General features: G+C 46.4%; 1 protein-coding gene across 3 annotated transcripts in view; it reads left to right on the forward strand.

Moving 5' to 3' along the window:
• The first annotated feature begins 5,374 nt into the window (after positions 1–5,374).
• Positions 5,375–21,148, forward strand: part of LOC136582153 (synaptotagmin-A-like) — a 57,844-nt gene continuing 42,070 nt past the window's right edge. For 2 of the 3 annotated variants that reach the window (XM_066582976.1, XM_066582978.1), the window contains exon 1: positions 5,375–5,502. The gene's annotated coding sequence lies outside the window, so the exon portion shown is untranslated. The remainder of the gene's footprint in view (positions 5,503–21,148) is intronic. The other variant, XM_066582977.1, reaches the window with a different exon arrangement.

Consider the following 21,148-nt stretch of genomic DNA (forward strand, 5'->3'; position numbering starts at 1 on the left):
GCGGAGAGCCCGGGCTGGTTGATGGATTGAGATGAGGGAGGCGATATAGGGTGGCGCTGTACTGTGGAGGGCTTTGTGGATGAAGGTAGCGAGTTTGAATTGAATTCTGTATTTAACGGGCAGCCAGTGCAGTGACCGGCACAGGACAGAGGCGTCCGAGTAGCGGCTGGACAGGAAGATGAGTAAGTACGAACCAGCTAGAAAAGTCATTTACAGGGGGGCTTAGTAATGTTTGCTTAATTAGGGGGACTGGGCAAAAAAAAAAATTCACTGCTTCCTCGAGACATCTCCTTTAAGGGGTTAAACAATGGTCTTCCCATCTAAAAGGGACATTAGTACATTGGCAAGCATTTGGCCGCTTTCTGTTCTTTTGTCTGTAGGTGTGCAGACGCCTGGTCTGAATTATGCTCTGTTTGTTTTCAGTTTGGTTTGTTTGGTGATCTCTGTCCGATCTTGAGTGTATATCCCTCCCTTTAGCTACAAATATATGTTTGTGTATGTCACTATTCAAGAACGTAACACTGCCTTTCAACAAACTGTGGTTTAAACTTTACTGTGTAGATTGGAACAAGTTGTTGTGGGTTATTTCATTACCAAACTGAAACCTGCTACTTTTATTATTGTGAACTTTGTGTTTTATTATCCCTGTACGCAACAAAACCCTGTCTCTACTGTGTTGAATAAAAAAGATGTAGTACCGGCACCCTTGGAATGTGGCTAACCATCCATTAACAGAGAATGTAGTATATAGCAAAAAAGGGGGCTATCCATTATTTTTTTCCCCCTTTACTATACTGTAAATTACATCTACTACCGTGTTTCCCCAAAAATAAGACACTTATATTAATTTTTGCCTGAAAAGAGGCACAGTGTCTTATTTTCGAAAGGGGCTTATATTCACCTGGTCCTCGGTATCCCGATGCCTTGCACTGCTGGTCTCCGGCGATGATGCAGCAGTCTGCAGGGTCCTCCGCGCTCAGATATCCTCTTCTTTCTGGTGATGGGGCTTTGAATACCTCACATCCAGCAAAGCGAGCGCTGTGATTGGATTAATGAATCAGTCACAGCCATTCACTGATGTCATTCACTGAATGGCTGTGAATGATTGAGCACCAGCTGTGATTGGCTGCAGCTCGATTCAATCACAGAGCTTGCTTTGCTGGAGGCAGGGTATTTAAAGCCCTGTCAGCAGAAAGAAGAGGACGTCTCAGCGCGAGGGATACGGCAACTTGCCACAGCGCCAGGGACCATTGTGAGGGGCTCAGACGCCACGGGCCAGGTGAGTATTGATGCTTTTTTTCCCCATGTACTTTAGCTAGGGCTTATTTTCGTGTTCAAAATGCCCTCTCGTATGAAAGCTATCTTCACACTGGGTGGATTTGCTGTGGACTTGCAGCATCAGAGAATCCGCAGCGCAAAATCCACATCACCATTTGATACAGAATTTGCGGTAAAGCGGTAGAATCCGAACTGCAAATTTACTGCTAAAATTGACATGCTGTGGATTTGCATTATTTTTCTGCACTGTTTAGACAGGATTTTGATACTCCCATTCACTGTAAGCCCCAGATCACCAATATCCATGTCACTAACACAGATCACCAATGTCCATGGGCGGATTTTAATTATAAAATCTGCGCGAGTCTCCAGCGCGGGAGATCCGCATCTCTAGCCACCCATAAGAATGCATTAGCATCCGCAAGGTAATTTAAAGCATGTGGATGTGATTTTTTTTCTTGGCGTGCGGATAGCATGCGTGGGTAGAAATCGCAGCATGCACCGTTTTTCTGTGGATCCCGCGGGACGGCTTCCATTTAAGTCATTGAAAGCTGTCTGATCCGTGGCACAGCCACAATTGTCACTGCGGACGTTCTGCGGATCTGTGGGAAAGAAAGAATCAAAGACAAAAAATTGTAGCAGCACGTCGCTGGAGCGTCCGGATGCATCCGCTGTGCTGAAGAAAGAAGATTGGGCCGGCACAGAGGAGACACGCGCTGGATCTACACAGGTAAGAAGATGTATTTTCCTGTCCATGGCAGCGGGCACGGCTGGATTCAGCAGTGTTATCTATGCGTGTAAGTGGACATGAGGCCTTAATGCTGCAGACTTTCCATGCAGACAAAATCCATGGCAAGTCCGCCCTGTGTGAACATGGCCTGAGAATGCATTCATATGAAGCAGTATAAGCCACAACAAAAAACAGATAAGAAAAACCATATGCTTGGCCTAGCTGGCTTTACTCCCATTGAAATCAATGGGAGCTGAAGCCAGCTATTACATTTCTGACACTAGGGGTGGGTAGAGAAATGCAATAGCTGCTTCACCTACCATTGATTTCAATGGGAGTGAAGCCAGTTAGGCCACATCTGGACCCATCTCCTATAACGCAGGTCCAGCCTGTTGCACTAAGAGCTGGGAGATCAGGTGATCTCCAGGGATCAGGTGCGGAGGATCCCCAGCGATTAACTATTGATAACCTTTCATAATGAGAGAAAAGTTTTTGCCCAGAAAACCCCTTTAAGAATGTTACAAAAATGATGGAATAACAATGAAATATGTATTACAAAAAAACTGCCTTGTGAGAACGTCTATTTTTTTCAAAAACTGACTAACAGTGTTAGGCTGGATCCACACGAACGTATATCGGCTCGGTTTTCACGCCTAGCCAAAATACGTCGTCCTCATCTGCAGGGAGGGGAGAATGGAAGAGCCAGGAGCAGGAACTGAGCTCCCGCCCCCTCTCCGCCCCCTTTCCACCCCCTCCCCGCCCCTCTGCTCTATTTGCAATGAAAGGAGGCGGGATGGGGCGGTGCTAAGTTTCACAAATTAGCCCTACCCCCTCCCCGCCTCTCCCCATTACAAATAGGGCAGAGGGGCAGAGAGGAGGCAGAGAGGGGGCGGGAGCTCAGTTCCTGCTCCTGGCTCTTCCGTCCCCCCCCCCTGCAGATGAGGATGATGTATATCGGCTCGGCATGAAAACCGAGCCGATATACGTTCGTGTGAATCCAGCCTTAAAGACAGAGGACAGACAAGCTGAATGGGGAGGTGGGATTTATGAATTGGCCAATCAATGCTGCGGCTCAATCAATTCATAAATCCCGCCTCCACAGCGTGATTGGGTATTCAAACTCTGCTCAGCCAATCAATGAAGAGTTGAATGAACCAATCACAGCCCTCGGATTGGTTCATTGAGAGCTGTGTTATGGAAATAATATCATATTCCAGCTGAATTCACTGTCTATTCCAAATTAATTATAATGAGCAGTAGCATGCATGCAAGGTATCTGAGTCTGACTCCATGTTGGTCAATCATCAATACACTTCTGCGTTATTCTTAACACCATGGTACAGATATAGTGGAAATCACGAGGTAATGCAAATACACACCCCCAACATCACAACAACTCATGATTGGCTTAGTATGTAATGAATCTAATGATTAACATATGTTAACGCCTTAAGATGTGTATTGCAAATAACACGTAATTCTTAAGAAATGCAACTAGAATAGGCTTTAATAATATCACTACTAGGCCAAAGGAGGGGGAAGGTAGCTTATATGAGCAGCCCCCCTTATGAGCAGTGGGCGTCCCAGGGCTTCTCTTGAGAAAGACCTGTAGGAGAGCAATGTTAGGCCTGAGAAGTGTGCGTAGGAGTGTGTTCGAGATACCGCAGAAGAGTCCAACACACACACACCAGTGAAAATATTGAACCAATTAACCATTTAACTGCTAACTATTTCCTAGGATGGTAGATCCACAAATATACATATATACACACACACGTTTGCCTAGGCTTTTGTAAGAAACATATGATAAGATATATAATAGAATACATATATTATTACTATAACAGCTGCATCGATTGGATGAACCAATCAGAGCCATCGCTTCCTGGAGGCGGGATTTATAAATCCAGCAACCAGGAAGTGATCCTCTGTGGGTGAACGAGGACTGCAGGATGCCCGGCAGACTTAGGAGAGTAGCGGGAGGACCCAGACTGAGCCTTTTAGGTAAATGTTCCCCTTTTTTTCAGGGAATTCATCTAGGGCTTCTTTTAGGGGGAGGGCTTAACCTTCCAGCAGCAGCGAAGCGATGTGCGATTTTTCACAAGAAAAACGCATCAATGACGCTACAACATCGGGGTAACACAGCTGGGATATTGCCACGATTTTGTAGTAGCAATGTCGCTGTCACCTGTGGAAGTGGCCCTAAACAGACAAATGTATGAACAAATATGCTTGCCGCAGCAGAGGGTATTTGCGCATAAACAAGCCTTACGCTCGAGAATCACACTCGTGAGAATGAAACCATTGAAATCAATGCTTTGTTTTGTCCGGTTTTGCAGGTGTGATTTTAATGTACGAAATAACCTCTGTAAACACGTTCATCTGTTTGAGGCTACATTCCCATGAACGTATATTGGCTCAGTTTTCACGCCGAGCCGATATACGTCGTCCTCATGTGCAGAGGGGGGAGGATGGAAGAGCAAGGAGCAGGAACTGAGCTCCCGCCCCCTCTCTGCCTCCTCTCCACCCCTCTGCACTATTTGCAATGGGGAGAGGCGGGATGGGGCGGGCTAATTCTCGGAACTTAGCCCCACCCCGCCCCGCCTCCTTTCTTTTTTTTACGTATATCGGTCCATGTGAAAAATGTACATATGAACACACCAATTTAATACTATGGGTCCATTTGTTGTCCGTATTCAGTCAGTAAGGCTGATAGTTATTGATCCTTGGGGTATTGACTGATGGGAAATTAAGGCAAGGAGTCACGTTTTTAGATTGGCGTAGGATAATGATTAAGGCCGGCTGCATACAACAAGGTTGGCTTCCGGATGCGGGATCCCACAGTGGAATTCGACCCTGTGTCTGGCCGGTGACCACGGGTACCTCTTTTTTTGTGGATGGTCTGGATAGCTCACCGTTGGACATGCGCAGTACGGATTTTCCCGCGCCATTACTGCACTGAATTTCAGTTTGTGTTGCAGGTTTTTTTCAAGTGTCAATGTTTGCTATGGATTTCACAAAGACAATGCTGCTGCCAAATATCCGTAGCCTTTATACTAGGTGTGAATATACTCACCTTCAGGTACAGATTCTCTGGAGAAGAAAATCCCTGTCAAATCCTGCATCAAAATCTGCGCTACTGGTGTGGAATGTGATGCAGATCTGCAGCCCCATCGACTGAAATCTGCAACATCCTCCATGTGTAAACATACCCTAAAGGCAGTATTCATTTCACAGTCACATATGTATGCAAATTTGGTGTGCATTATGTATAAAAATAAACAGCTGTCATAATGAGTCGTCATCTGCATATGTACAGATCCATCTGCAGAGCACTTCATGCCTCGCAGGGAGAAGAGTTAAGTAATGCAGGTGTGTTTTAAGTAAGTAGGGCAGGTTAGACTTGTTGATCCAGCAGCCTGCCAGAAAGCTTGAGCATATGCCATATGCTGCTGAGATGGGAGCGTTGTTGGCTGCGCGCACCATAACACACGGTAGAGTTCTGCTTTTGAAGATTATTTTTTAACTGTCCTCTTATGATCGTTATTCCTGATGTTTTCCTATTACCATTCTTGTCTATTTTAAATGATACATGTTGCTAGAAGATCTGTGATACATTTGTTTCCATCATATACTGCATAATGGCAACTTCCCCTCTAGAAGCCGATATTTAACACAACATATGGTCGGTTTCATTGTAGAATAAGGAACCTTTTACCATCCTGAACGTATGCTTCGCTTCTAGTATTTTGAGTTGTAGATGATGCAAAAACTTTACATTATGGAGCTCAGGAATAATTTTTTTTTAATGTAAATATTTGAAATGGTTGGCTAATCCTGAGGGAACTAAATAGAAACATTGTGGATTGTTAAAATGAAAAATAAAAACTTTCATTCTACTGGGGTAAGAAAATGTCAGTATGTAGAAGCTGCAATTGTGTGGAGGTTCTGAATTAGGTGTGGTTGGAAATAAAGTAACACTCCAAGTCTGGTGTCAGGCATCGGGGTAAAATGTCATAGACCTTTGTTTTATATGTAACATAGTGTGTAAGGCTGAAAAAAGACTTATCTGTCCATCCAGTTCAGCCCACTGGCGTAACTATAGGGGATGCAGTTGCACGCGGGCCCAGGAGCCTTAGGGGGCCCATAAGGCCTCTCTTCTCCATATAGGGAGCCCAGTACTATGAATAAACCACTATAGTTGGGGACCTTGCTACAGATTTTGCATTGAGGCCCAGGAGCTTCGAGTTACGCCCCTGGTTCAGCCTATCCCCCTCCAAACCTCAATGTTGATCCAGAGTAAGGCAAAGCTCCCAGTGAAGTAGAAGCCAACTGTTCTCATTTAAGGAAATATATGCTGCGGTCTGGCTGGCTTAAGCATATTTGCAGAATGAACGATGCATGCACACCGTCGTATTTTACTGTATTTTTTTTTGTGCCGGTAAGGCATGTTCATTTGGGCACAGCAAACAAAAGTGGATTGATGGGGGTATGCTAAAACCTGCTGTGCGAAGGAAGGTACCTGCCTCTGAAAAAGAAAGTTAAAGGGGTTGTCCCGCGCCGAAACGGGTTTTTTTTTTTTGTGACACTTGAAGGCCAGTTTCACTCTGACATTTTTGTTTGTATTTTGAATCAATATCTGTAAGCCAAAACCAGGAGTAGGTCCAAAATATGGAAATGGTACAAATGTTTCCATGTAGTATAAATGCTTGTGAATCTGCACAAAAATGTCCGCACGTCCTAAGGCTGCCTGCAGACGGGCGGAAATTCCGTGGCGGGATTCCCCGCAGAATTTCCGCCCCTGGACACCTGCATAGGATTGCATTACACCACACAATCCTATGCAGATGGCCGCGGTTTCTCTGCACAAAATCACGCGCAGGAAACAAACCGCGGCATGCTGTAATTCTGTGCGGTGTTCGCAGAGCCCCGCACAGAAACGTCACTCACCGGCCGCCGGCATATGAAATAGCTGGAGCTGCGGAAGCAGGTGAGTCTGTGGTGTTCTCTGCAGGCGCTTGGGTGGGGTCCCGCTGCGAGAATTCTCGCAGCCGGATCCGACCCAGTCATCTGCAGGCGGCCTAAAGGTGGATTTAGACGACCGTATATCGGCTCGCTTTTCACGCCAAGCCGATATACGGTCTCCTCATCTGCAGTGGGGGGGGGGGGGGGGGGGAGCAGGAACTCAGCTCCCTGCCCCCTTTCAGGAGCTGTGGCTGTTCCCTGTAGCTCCGGCTGGCCATCCCATGTTTCCACCATAACTCTGGTGGAGACAAGATGCACCAGTACCAGTTAGGACATGCATTATGATTCCAGCATCGTGGTGCCATGTGGGGAGAAAAATTGCTCATGTGTATAACCCCATCAAAAAGAATGGGGTTCATATTTGTGCATCTTGCAATGCAATAATATTGTGTTATTTTCTTGTCCGTGTGAAGCCCGCCTAATGCCTTTAGGACCTTTCACACAAGCTGGAATTGGTACGCATGGACATTTCTACATCACAATGTTATCTGTACTAGCAATAAAGACTTGTTCACTGTGCAGGAGTGAGCGTATTTGCGCTCGTCTGCAGGAGCCCTAATGGACAAAATCTGCATGTCTGCTGCATCATTCAGACTATTCCACCCCATGTAAAAGGTCCCATAGGAGATACACGATCTTTGTCCCCATAGTTGGCAGCACATCCTCCGTTCTCAGTGGGAAATGTGCTGCAGACAAATGTTTTTTATTTTCGTGCAGCATAAGGCCGCCTTCGCACAAACGGGTCGGTTTTCACATACAAGATCCCACAGAGGCATCCGACCCTGTGCCTGACCGGCGTCCACGTGCACCTCTCATATCCTCTTCTTTTCTTGTACTGCGGATGGTCCGCACAGTGAGCCGTTGGACATGCACAGTATAGGTTTATTTATTAAACCTCTGCTTTTCCCACATCATTGCCTGGTGATGTCGCGGAATCTGCAACCTTTCCACAATGTCAATTGCGGAAGGGCCGTGGGTCGGACAACTTCCATTGACTTCAATGGAAGCCATCCATGCAGAGCCCACACAAAAATAGAACGTGCTGCGATTTTTAATTTTTCCCTCTGCAAGTGGAAAATCACAATTGATTTCCGCTTGTGTGCAGGAAAAAGCGTCTGTTTTTTTTCATAGCATGTCTATGGCCGGTATTTGCTGTGGAATATGAAGGCGGAAGCCCACCCCAGATTCCGAAATGCAAATGTGCCCGTGTGCCACCGGCCTAATGGATATGATCACATGATGAACAAGTGTTTGCTTCACAAGGCCTGAGCAGGCAAATGAATATTCTTGCCCAACCATCGAGCCGTATAAAAGGCCCTTAACACAATGGTTGGAGACCCTCAAACTTGTGTGTTGCGGATGATGGCAATAGTCTAAAGCGGTATCATGGGTAACTGCGTGTGCTTTTTATATTAGTACAGCTCGCGGAGAAGAACATTTCATGTGACTTGTTCAAATACATTGCCTTTTGTTCTTAGAGCAGTGTGGCATTGAGCATGTTCTATATAAATTGACTTATCCTGTTTAACCCCATGAGTAACCATATACCGGCTGTACAATATCAGGAAAGACAAAACTGCAAATCTCATGATTGTATGGGTGGTTTCACACAGGTGAGAAAATTGTGCAATTTTTTGCCTGATGCGATAATCCGTAAAAGAGCAGATTATAAAACCAATGATGTTCAATGATTTTCTTCTTCCTTTTTTTTAAATCAATGTTTCCCTATGGAGCCTGCTTTTTATCGCACGTTTGTTTGTTGGAGGGGGAATAATATTATCTTGTCATTTGTGCCATTGTCTACCAGTTCCTGCAGGCCCTCTTGCCAAGTTGGCTGGCACACTTCTTATACCACCAGTGCTCATTGTGCATTGAGTAGTCTAAGACACTACGTCTGCTCTGATTAGCTAGCACCACTCATGTGATTGGCACTGGCAAATCGGAGCAGCGTGACGTGCCTGATACTGCCAGGACACAGGATATTCACGCTCCGAAGCATTGGTTCTAGGGAACAATACGATACCTCCTGGAGGCACCATGCAGTGGCACTCTAACTTCCCATGGCTAATAATATAGAAGTGAAGTCACTGAGTGCCACCATAAGGCATGTTTATGGGAAACAACTGCAAAGGAGGTGAGGTGTTTGCAAATTTACCCCATGGTGTGCCTTTTTGGGGATTTGGGAGTGGAGCTTAAGTATTTTGAATTATTTTGGCAACTATGTGTTAGGGTAGGAATGATGTCAGTTTATTTCGTAGCCATGCATGTTAGTTTTGTGTGATTTGGGAAAAAACGTGTTGTTGTAAGGCAGCTGGTGGAGCACGGCTGGCGTTCTGCTGAAGGAGTTCTATAATGTCAGGGCATTAGAGTCGCCAGGTCATGTTACCCCTGTTTCTCATGGATTATACTCTGGCAGGGCACAGCAGTAAAGTTGCTGTAAGACACAATGTAGACAGCAAGTAGTTCGCAAAAACCCTGTAATGCCATCTTCGACTCCCCCTGTGCACTGTCGGTGGCTGCATAAGCAGCTGATCGGTCGGGGTCCTAAGTTGCAAACCACAGCTGATCAACTAGTGATGACATATTCTGAGGATAAAAATAGTATTTTTTTTTTCCCCAGAAAACCTATTTAAAGGGCCTGTTTGCCTCCAAATGTGTTAAAACAATAAAACCAGATATATACACTCATTTGCTCCTGCAGTCCTCCCAGTCTTTGTTTACCAACAGCTACCATGTGACCGCTAAAGCCAACAAGGCTACAGCGGTCATGTGCCGTTCTTCCGGTATCGCAGCTCAGATGCTGGGACACATGATACCAAGAGAGCGGCATGTCACTAAGCGTTTTTGCTTAAAATTGAATCGCTTTTGTGAAATTGCACTTTTTCATGTATTTAATTCACACATGTGAAAAGATTGCACGTGTTTCCAATTGACTTCACTGGGAAAAATTGCATCGCACTCACAGGGCGTTCAAGTGGGTTACAATTTTTTTTTTTTCAAGCTCCCATAGGAATCCATGGGCGATTTCTTCCGCCAGAACATCCAAAATTAGAACATGCTTTTCCTTCCTTTTTTCCTTGCAGCATCGCTGTGAGCAAAAAAATCACTCCTGATTAACCCCATTCAAAAGTAAGTAATTTTTCATGGCGTTTTTGATTCAAAATTGCAGCGCTTCTGTGACATTGTGATCCTCCAATGCGAGAGTTTCCTATTGACATCAATGGGAAGCATCGCACTCGCACGCGAATGCCATGCGATGTCTTTTAAGATCCCATTGAGAACAATGGGTGAGGCTTCCTACAGAATACCCAAAAATGGAACAGGCTGCTTTTTTTTCCCCCAGAATGCATAAAACTCGCCTGAGAATATCGTTCATGTTAATAAGCCCTGAAGGTGGAAATAAATCTGAAATGATTCATCTTTTTTTAACATGACAAAAACATGGCATTTAACAGGGGTGTGTAGACTTTTGATATCTTCTGTACATGTACCCTAAGGCCCAAAGACCACGGGCGGATTTGATTTGCGGAACCCGCAAATCAAGCCGCACATGGGGAGAAATGGGCGCTCGCAAAGCAGCTAAAAGCATGTGGATGTTTTGTTTTTTTTTTTCTCTTTTTCCCGGCGTGCGGATAGAAATTGCAGCATGCTCCATTTTCCTGTGGATCCCACAGGGATGGCTCCCAATGAAGTCAATGGAAGCTGTCCGATCCGCGGCACACCCGCAGCTGTCATTGTGGACGTGCCGTAGATCCACAGGAAAGCAGGAGATTCAAAAAAGAAAAAAAGGCACTGCGCATGTGTCGGGCGCGCTGGCTGACGCGCCTGGACACCTCTGCCGTGCTGAAGAAAGATGTGTCTGGTACGGAGGAGGCCCCCGCTAGATCTGGAGGTAAGGAACTGTCTTTGTATGTCCATGGCCGCGGGCACGCACTGATTCAGCAGTGGAAGCCGTGCGTGCCAGTAGAGATTAGGCCCAAGGGTGCTCTTGCACCAGACAGATTTTGTCAACTAGTGTGGATTTTGTTGTGTTTTTAACTGCAGAATTCATTCTGCAGAACTTCTTGAGTTCTTTTTTTGTAGACTTTAGGTACAGAATTACATCTCCTATATGTTAGACATGCGCAGGAACAATTCCACAAGATGTCCTGAATTCTGCAGCACAAAACTTTTTCCGCAGTGGAATTGAATCCTGCGGTTTTGAATTAAAGACCTGCAGAATTAAACGGGTGCATAATTCAAGACCCATGTCGATAACATTACGACACAAAAATGTCTTTGTGGACTAATGCCGTCGTGTGTGAAAGCACCCTAAGGGACCTTTCATGTGGGACTGAATCAGAGGCGTAACTTGAAACTGCTGGGCCCCAGTGCAAAATCTGGAACTGAGCCCCCAGTTATAAAGCTTCATTAATACTATTGGTCTGCAATATGGGGAAGAGAGACTTTATGGGCCCACTCGCGGGACTATAGGGGATGCGGTTGCACTCAGTCCGGGGAGTCTTAGGAGGCCCATAAGACCTATCTTCTCCATATAGGGAGCCCAGTACTACGAATAAAGCATTATAGCTGGGGGTCCTATTACAGGTTTTGCATTGGGGCCCAGGAGCTTTACGTTATGCCTCTGTATGAGCTCCTGGGCCCAGGTGCGACTGCACCTTCCTCACACCCTATACTTACGCCAGTGGACAGAATGGTGTATGAAAGGTCCATTTGGGTGTTTCATGCACAGCATTTTCATGGTTTTTAGTAGCATTTTTTGCGGTGGATTTGTCTATAAAATTGTGCCACGTGTGAATGTACGCTTGGGTTGGTTTCACCAGAATAATTTAAACGTGTGTTTTGCCCATGTAATATGGACAAGTGTCCTGGTCTGACAGCGGGTATCCTGAGCTGAACTCGGAGCATCATAGATTCGTCACGTGAACCAGCCTTACTGCATTTCAGCACTAGTTGCTTCCCCTGAACACTTTGTCTCTTTCTCATCACACATCTGACAGACGGTTACTGCTAACTTATATTGCTAACTAGAACGTGGGCAGCAATGGTTAATCAAAGCAAGTGTAGTGTCTTGTACTTGGGGACCTTTCACAAGGGACGGAATATTCTGCAACAGTGTTGCGGAATATGCCGTCCCTGAATCCCGCACCAGAATCCACACCGCTGCAGACATTGATGCGGGATTCTGCTGTTTTGTGGAATATTCCATCCATTGCGAAAAGTCCCTAATGATACATACTAATGTACAGTGTGCATCCGGTAGTCCAAGAAGTGGTACCGCCATCTTTGGTCGTTCACGCCCGGAGGGTCGCTTTAAGTGCGTGCTGGTGAATTTTACATAGTCATCTGATAAGCCAACATTTTTTTTTTCTTTAGATATACAAAATGTGTAGTTGTTTAGTGGTGACCCGTCTCTTTCTGTCATGGGATGTTCCTCTTCCCCTCCTATGAGGGCTCTTTCACACGGCCGTGTTTGCTCAGGTATTTGTGCACGCTAAACGCAGAATATAACCCATTGATTTCAATGGATTCATTCTAAGGGCTTTTGCCCACTAGCGTTTTTTTAACGCTGTGATATCGCTGCATTTTTAACTGAAATTTAAATGGGACTTTCTAATGTTAAAATCGCATTTCACAAAAATCGCAAGTTTCAGCTTCTGTGATTTTTGTGCAATGCGATTTTAACATTAGAAAGTCCCATTGACATTTGCAGTTCAAAAAAACACGCAGCGCTATTGCAGCATTAATAAAACGCTATTGGGTAGAAGCCCTTAGGGTGTTTTGTGCTCACATTTTGGACATGTGCCAAAAAAATCCTGCGCTAATACGCTGCACTACGGCAACCGTACTTGCGCAAATGCTTGTGCGGTGCTGCTCTTAGCAATATTTTGGGTGAAAATATTTCCATAGGCACGCAGTCGAACTGAGTCTGTATGGCAGTGCCAGGAAGCTTAATGCCTTTGTACTATAGGAGCCATACACGCGCCATACACTGAACTGGCTCTTTACTAGTCTGCATGATTTTCGTGCAGATCTGCAAAAAAAGTTCAGCCTTTCAGTTGAATGGGGTAAATCTGCTGCAGATCTACACCAAAATTCACAGCAAATCAGCAATGTTTGAACCATCGTATTTGCAATTTTGTTGCACTTTTTGTAAAACAGCTGTGATGTTGCTACAATTGCAGTAAAACTACAATTGCAGGCTGTGGATACACAATGAATGGGCACTTTATCAGAGACTTCATCTAATAGCAGGTTGGGCCTCCTTCGGCCTTCAGAACCGCATCAGTTCATCATGACCTAGGTTCCACTAGATGTTGAATATTGACCCACTTGAATATTGACCCATGCGGATAGCAGAGCTTCTTACACGACGCAAATCAGATGGAAGTACTGATGTGTGCTAAAGGATTTATTGACACATGCTGTTTATTCCAAGTTCTGACCCTCCTATCAGCATGGTACAACAGAAATTTGGATTCATCTAACTAGGCAATGTTTTTCTATTGCGCCAATTTTTGCGCTATTTACTCAGTGGAGTCTTGTCTTTCTGTTTTTGTAATCGGCGATAACGCTAGAACTCATCGTATGCTGGTATAGCCCATCCAGTGTTGGGGAACAAATGCATTGAGACACATTAGTTGGAGCACCCGTCTTGTGAACATCAGGGTACATTCATATGTTGCTTTAATGCTGTGCATTTTGTGCAGCGGAAACAAATTCCGCAGCCCTTTCGCAAAAGAAACAGTCAAAATCCACACCATTGGTATGGATTGTTATTCAAAATTAGCTGTGTATCAACAGCTGATTTCAGCAGATACAGCACTCACCTCCCAATTCTTTGTGCTATCGGTGCAGCCTTTCACGGAGTCATCGCCGCTGGTCAGGGGTTGGCAACTCCACATCATCTGACCATCAGCGTTGCGCTCACAAGAGGCTGTTGGGTGAAAGGCTGCACTTATAGTGCAAAGAATTGGAAGATGAGAGGAGCGCTGTATCTGTGGATTTTTTTTTTTTTTTTGCAGAAATGCTGGTTAATTTTCTGCTTCGGAAATTCTGCAGCTTTTTTTCCCCCTTGTGATTGAACCCTAAAACAATGTGGTGTGGATGAGAGTTCAGTGAGGCGGATTAAATGCCCACTAGGAACCCGGACCGCGGATCCAAATCAATCCTAATAATGATGAAGAGAGGGCAGCATAGGTAGTGCAAAAAAACATTGCTTTATTCCTCCATGACACAGAGACAGCAATGTTTAGACTTATCACAAGTCTTTGTCAATTCATCATTAGTTATTAGTGGGCAACGTCATTTTCAAACACATTTTCTAAGTGGTCCTCCAATTTTAATGGAAAAGGTTGCATCTGTAAGTGAAAATCCTCTGACCGTCCACCAGTAACCGTGGAAACAGCATGTATTCGTGCAAGTTTCATATAAGAAATCCACCATTGGAGCAAATGGAGAATTGGACGTCCCGCAGCCGTCTATTTGGGAGATTCTGCGCAAACGTTTGTGATGTTGTCCCCACCGATTGTAAATATTACTGGCCCTGAAACCGGACGGCAGAGTATGGTGAGGTTTTTTCTGCAGGACTATGCAGACTAATGGAAAATGATGGTTTCTTGGAGTCTTTAGTGTATAGTGATGAAGCCGTCTTCCACCTTTTGGGCAGTTAACAAATGTAATTTCAGAATTTGGGGGGGGGGGGGGGGGAACCCACTGGTCTATGTGGAGCGTATGCGCGACTCAACCAAGGTGAATGTGCTTTGTGCTATAACCTTTAGGAAAGTTTTTCCACTTTTTCCATGAGGAAACAATTCCGGGAATTTTGTACCTGGACGCTACATATAAGGATTCTGCTACAGTTAGAACAGGAAATTCCAGGTTTCATCTTCTAACAGAATTGGGTACCCCACCCCCCCAACCCTATTTTCACAATGAAGTCAGAATTGAGCTCCATAGGCGACTATCAAACAGATGGATTGGCCTTGCAGGTCATGGTGTTAGTAAACTTCTTCCTTGGCCTTTACGTTCCCAGGACATTACACCTTGTTTGTTTTTTTTTAATCTGGTGGAGCGTTAGTCTATATGCCCCCCTTACCACCCACCATACGTGATCTATGAGTACATCTTACAGAAGCCATTGCATCAGTCAGTCATGATACCACTACAACATGCATGGCTGGAACTTGATGACAGGCTCGATGTATGTTGAGGGACAAAGGGGGCTCACAGTGATCACCTCTGATAGGGAAAACATTTTAGATATTGTGTAGCAAGACTTGAATTATGAATGTTTCAAATCGGGAAGATCATTTGTAGTAATCCCGTACAAAGAACACTGTCAAGTATGGATTGAACCTCTGAGTGACTTCGCACCACCATATAACAGTTTGATAAAACCAGACCTATAATATATGGTATACTATCTTCGAAGTTTGATGACATTTCTGCTTGATATGCTGTTCAGTAGTAGATCTACAGTTTTTTGCTTTCTTGAACACTCGTCAATGGTTAAAGGACATAAATGGAAAGTGATCTTTAGATTGTCGGTGTATTTAATAGGCGTATTCGCCTTTCTTCTGATTAAGCCGGTTTAAATAAACATTGTCGGAGATAAAGTCCTAAGAACACATATGGTACGTAACTCTCAACAATTAGACTGAATACTGTATGCTGTTTTATCACAGAAAGGCTCTGACATTTCCTGGAGCCGGGTTGTGCTAGAACATACAAGAGATATTAACCACAAGTGCTATAGAGACTCCGTCGTCTACTTTTAGCCCCCTATGAGCTAAGCTTATCGGCTAAAGGTAGGTGACCCACTTTGTCTGGGGATGTAAGTGTTATACTCGCTTTCCCCGTCGTTCCCCTGATGTGAGTGTTGAAAGCCGCTGCTGAATGCATTGAGTGGTGATACTGGTAGTCCACATCTTATAAAATTAGAGTCGGCAGACTACTTGGCTTCAGCAGCAACTTTCAGTGCTCACAATGGGGGAAGCCACAGGGAAGGTGAGTATCCCTAAACTTAGCGGGTCACCTGCTTTGAGCCCATAAGCTTAGGCTTGTAAGGCTAAAAGTAGCTGACAGTCTCTAAATATTCTTGTATAAAAAACACACAGGTATAAGAGGTTAAAACTTTTTTACTTGGTGAAGCCAAAAAATTATATTTGCAACTTTTAGAGCACAGGAGCTCCTTATCAGTCAATGACAACCGGATGAAGGAGCCTCTAAGCTCTGAAAGCTTGGAAATACCATGTTTCTGGTTCGCCAATAAATTCTATCACCTCTATAATACATTTGTCCGTTTTCTACATGACTATGTAACATCACACAGAATTTCTGGCCATCACAGTGCCATATTGTTTATAATAGAAGTACTGAAATATCTTTGTTCCCATCTATGGCCAAAGCTCAGTGGACTAAATAGGACTAAATAGTAGGATGTGCAGAAGATCGTTAGAAGAAACTTCTTAGGGCGGCTTCGCATGGAGCGTACATGCTGTAAAATATCCGCAGTGGATTTTGTTGTGATAACTCCCCAGCACTTGCAGTACACGTCATGTGGAGATCTCTAAAGTCCCCGGCACATGGTGCGCAAATTTTCTGCAACAAATCCGCAGCATCTATGACAAAGCTTGCCAATTCTAAATCCATAGCATGCCTATTTATGCTGTGGATTTCAACCCTTTCAAAAGGTTTAAATCTGCAGCAGACCAGCTACAAAAAGTGCAGCCAAGTCTAGCGTATTTTACTGTACCTTTTGCGCATGGAAGTCCTTTGTGTGTGGCAAAAAAAACATGCCCAATTGAAATGGCTAATTAGTCTGAGTTCCACGTGTTTTTTTTTTTTTTCCTGTGCAGTTACGCAGTATTTCTCCTTGCGTATTGCACGCTTATTTGTGCATCCCCATTGAGTTCTATGGGGACTTTTTTTTTTTTCCGCGTGCGACTGAAATGTGTAGAAAATCAGTGGGTTCTATTCACTGCATATTGCGTGTGCAAATACGCCCATGTGAAGGGGGCCTAATCCTAACTTCCCAAGGGCCATGGCTTGATGATTACTCCATTAAGAGACTTCTATTGAAGAAGATGAATATTAACTCTTCTTGTTCTGTTTTGTCTGTTTTTTTTTTTTAATGGCATCCTGATGAACCTGAAGAGGGGGAAACAGGTTGGGATGGAGGCTCTATAAGTCTGAACGGTTGATTTGTTAACTTGAATGATAGAAGTGTATATCTGAGATACTGTTATAGGAGAAGAATATTCAGGAATATAGGTTCATGTCTTAGGTATCTGTGTTTGAGCCGAATTGATGCATGTTGGTGTTTCGACTGGTTTTCTGAATACTAGCTAATAGAACGGAGAATATTCAGGCCTATGATAAAGATATAGGAGGTTTATATTGAAAATCTGAATTGATAGTGACTAGAGATGAGCGAACGTACTCGTCCGAGCTTGATACTCGTTCGAGTATTAGCGTGTTCGAGATGCTCGTTACTCGTGACGAGTACCACGCGATGTTCGAGTTACTTTCACTTTCATCTCTGAGACAGCGCGCTTTTCTGGCCAATAGAAAGACAGGGAAGGCATTACAACTTCCCCCTGCGACGTTCAAGCCCTATACCACCCCCCTGCAGTGAGTGGCTGGCGAGATCAGGTGTCACCCGAGTATAAAAATCGGCCCCTCCCGCGGCTCGCCACAGATGCATTCTGACAGAGATCAGGGAAAGTGCTGCTGGTGCCGGAGCTGCTATAGGGAGAGTGTTAGGAGTATTTTAGGCTTCAAGAACCCCAACGGTCCTTCTTAGGGCCACATCTAACCGTGTGCAGTAGTGTGGAGGCTGCTTTTTGCAGTGTTGCACTTTTTTTTTTTTTTTTGTATATCGGCCGTGCAGAGCATTGCACCCTGCAGTAATTATACATACTCCAGGGCCAGTAGTGGTGGTGAGGCAGGGACAGAAGACATATATTTATTGAATATAGGCAGTGGGCCTTTCCAAAAACATTTGGGTAAAAAAATCTATTTGGGCTGCCTGTGACTGTCCTTAGTGTACTGGGTCTGTGCTGGGTGAAGTTGTCCTCCTAATTCATACGCAGCCAGCTAAGTGTTACAGCAGGCTTGCGCAAAATTATTTCCTGGCTCTGCTGTGCGTTCGGTAAGCGAAGTGAGCCTCCAACCACAGGCCAATAAGCGGCACATTTAATTACAGCGTTCTGTTTCTGCACTACTGGTAATACACCATGCTGAGGGGTAGGCCTATAGGACGTGGACGCCGGCAAGGACGCGGAGGCCCAAGTCAGGGTGTGGGCACAGGCCGAGCCAGTGCAGTGGCCAGGGGTAGAGGCAGGGCCAGACCGAATAATCCACCAACTGTTTCCCAAAGCGCCCCCTCGCGCCATGCCACCCTGCAGAGGTCAAGGTGCTCTACGGTGTGGCAGTTTTTCACAGAGACGCCTGACGACCGACGAACAGTGGTGTGCAACCTTTGTCGCGCCAAGATCAGCTGGGGAGCCACCACCACCAGCATGCGCAGGCATATGATGGCCAAGCACCCCACAAGGTGGAACGAAGGTCGTTAACCGCCTCCGGTTTGCACCACTGCCTCTCTCCCTGTGCCCCAACCTGCCACTGAGATCCAACCCCCCTCTGAGGACACAGGCACTACCGTCTCCTGGCCTGCACCCACACCCTCACCTCCGCTGTCCTCGGCCCCATCCAGCAATATCTCTCAGCGCAGCGTCCAGACGTCGCTAGCGGCACTGTTTAAGCGCAAGCGCAAGTACGCTGCCAGGCACCCGCATGCTCAAGCGTTAAACGTGCACATTGCCAAATTGATCAGCCTGGAGATGCTGCCGTATAGGCTTGTGGAAACAGAGGCTTTCAAAAGCATGATGGCGGCGGCGGCGGCCCCGCGCTACTCGGTTCCCAGTTGCCACTGCTTTTCCCGATGTGCCGTCCCAGCCCTGCACGACCACGTCTCCCGCAACATTGTACGCGCCCTCACCAACGCGGTTACTGCCAAGGTCCACTTAACAACGGACACATGGACAAGCACAGGCGGGCAGGGCCACTATATCTCCCTGACGGCACATTGGGTGAATTTAGTGGAGGCTGGGACAGAGTCAGAGCCTGGGACCGCTCACGTCCTACCCACCCCCAGAATTGCAGACCCCAGCTCGATGCTGGTATCTGCGGCGGTGTATGCTTCCTCCACTAAACCATCCCCCTCCTCCTCCTCCTCCTCCTCCTCCAACGCAACCTCTGTCTCGCAATCAAGATGTGTCAGCAGCAGCAGCACGTCGCCAGCAGTCGGTGTCGCGTGGCGTGGCAGCACAGCGGTGGGCAAGTGTCAGCAGGCCGTGCTGAAACTACTCAGCTTAGGAGAGAAGAGGCACACGGCCCACGAACTGCTGCAGGGTCTGACAGAGCAGACCGACCGCTGGCTTGCGTCGCTGAGCCTCCAACCGGGCATGGTCGTGTGTGACAACGGCCGTAACCTGGTGGCGGCTCTGCAGCTCGGCAGCCTCACGCACGTGCCATGCCTGGCCCATGTCTTTAATTTGGTGGTTCAGCGCTTTCTGAAAAGCGGCCCACACTTGTCATACCTGCTTGGAAAGGTGCGCCGGGTCAGCGCACATTTCCGCAACTCCAAGACGGACGCTGCCACCCTGCGGACCCTGCAACATCGGTTTAATCTGCCAGTGCACCGACTGCTGTGCGACGTGCCCACACGGTGGAACTCTACGCTCCACATGTTGGCCAGGCTCTATGAGCAGTGTAGAGCTATAGTGGAATACCAACTCCAACTTGGGCGGCGTAGTGGGAGTCAGCCTCCTCAATTCTTTACAGAAGAGTGGGCCTGGTTGGCAGACATCTGCCAGGTCCTTGGAAACTTTGAGGAGTCTACCCAGATGCTGAGCGGGGATGCTGCAATCATTAGCATTACCATTCCTCTGCTATGCCTCTTGAGAAGTTCCCTGCAAAGCATAAAGGCAGACGCTTTGCACTCGGAAACGGAGGCGTGGGAAGACAGTATGTCGCTGGATAGTCAGAGCACCCTCATGTCTATATCTCAGCGCGTTGAGGAGGAGGGGGAGGAGCATGAGGAGGAGGGGGAAGAGACAGCTTGGCCCACTGCTGAGGGTACACATGCTGCTTGCCTGTCATCCTTTCAGCGTGTATGGCCGGAGGAGGAGGAGGATCCTGAAAGTGATCTTCCTAGTGAGCACAGCCATGTGTTGCGTACAGGTACCCTGGCACACATGGCTGACTTCATGTTAGGATGCCTTTCTCGTGACCCTCGCGTTACACGCATTCTGGCCACTATGGATTACTGGGTGTACACACTGCTCGACCCACGGTATAAGGAGAACCTTTCCACTCTCATTCCCGAAGAGGAAAGGGGTTCGAGAATGATGCTATACCACAGGGCGCTGGTGGACAAACTGATGGTAAACTTCCCATCCGACAGCGCTAGTGGCAGAAGGCGCAGTTCCGAGGGCCAGGTAGCAGGGGAGGCGCAGAGATCAGGCAGCATGTACAGCGCAGGCAGGGGAACATTCTCCAAGGCCTTTGCCAGCTTTATGGCTCCCCAGCAAGACTGTGTCACCGCTCCCCAGTCAAGGCTGAGTTGGCGGGAGCACTGTAAAAGGATGGTGAGGGAGAACGTAGCCGATCGCACGACCGTCCTCCGTGACGCCTCTGCCCCCTACAACTACTGGGTGTCGAAGCTGGACACGTGGCCTGAACTCGCGCTGTATGCCCTGGAGGTGCTTGCTTGTCCTGCGGCTAGCGTCTTGTCAGAGAGGGTGTTTAGTGCGGCTGGGGGAATCATCACGGATAAGCGTACCCGCCTGTCAACCGACAGTGCCGACAGGCTTACACTCATCAAGATGAACAAAGCCTGGATTTCCCCAGACTTCTCTTCTTCACCAGCGGACAGCAGCGATACCTAAGCAATACGTAGGCTGCACCCACGGATGGAAGCATCGTTCTCTATCACCATCAAAAATGGGGACATTTTTGCTTCATCAATCTGTGTATAATATTCCTCCTCCTCCTCCTGCTCCTCCTCCTGAAACCTCACATAATCACGCTGAACGGGCAATTTTTCTT

Source organism: Eleutherodactylus coqui, chromosome 11 (genome assembly GCF_035609145.1).
Source record: "Eleutherodactylus coqui strain aEleCoq1 chromosome 11, aEleCoq1.hap1, whole genome shotgun sequence".
Taxonomy (NCBI): Eukaryota; Metazoa; Chordata; class Amphibia; order Anura; family Eleutherodactylidae; genus Eleutherodactylus; species Eleutherodactylus coqui.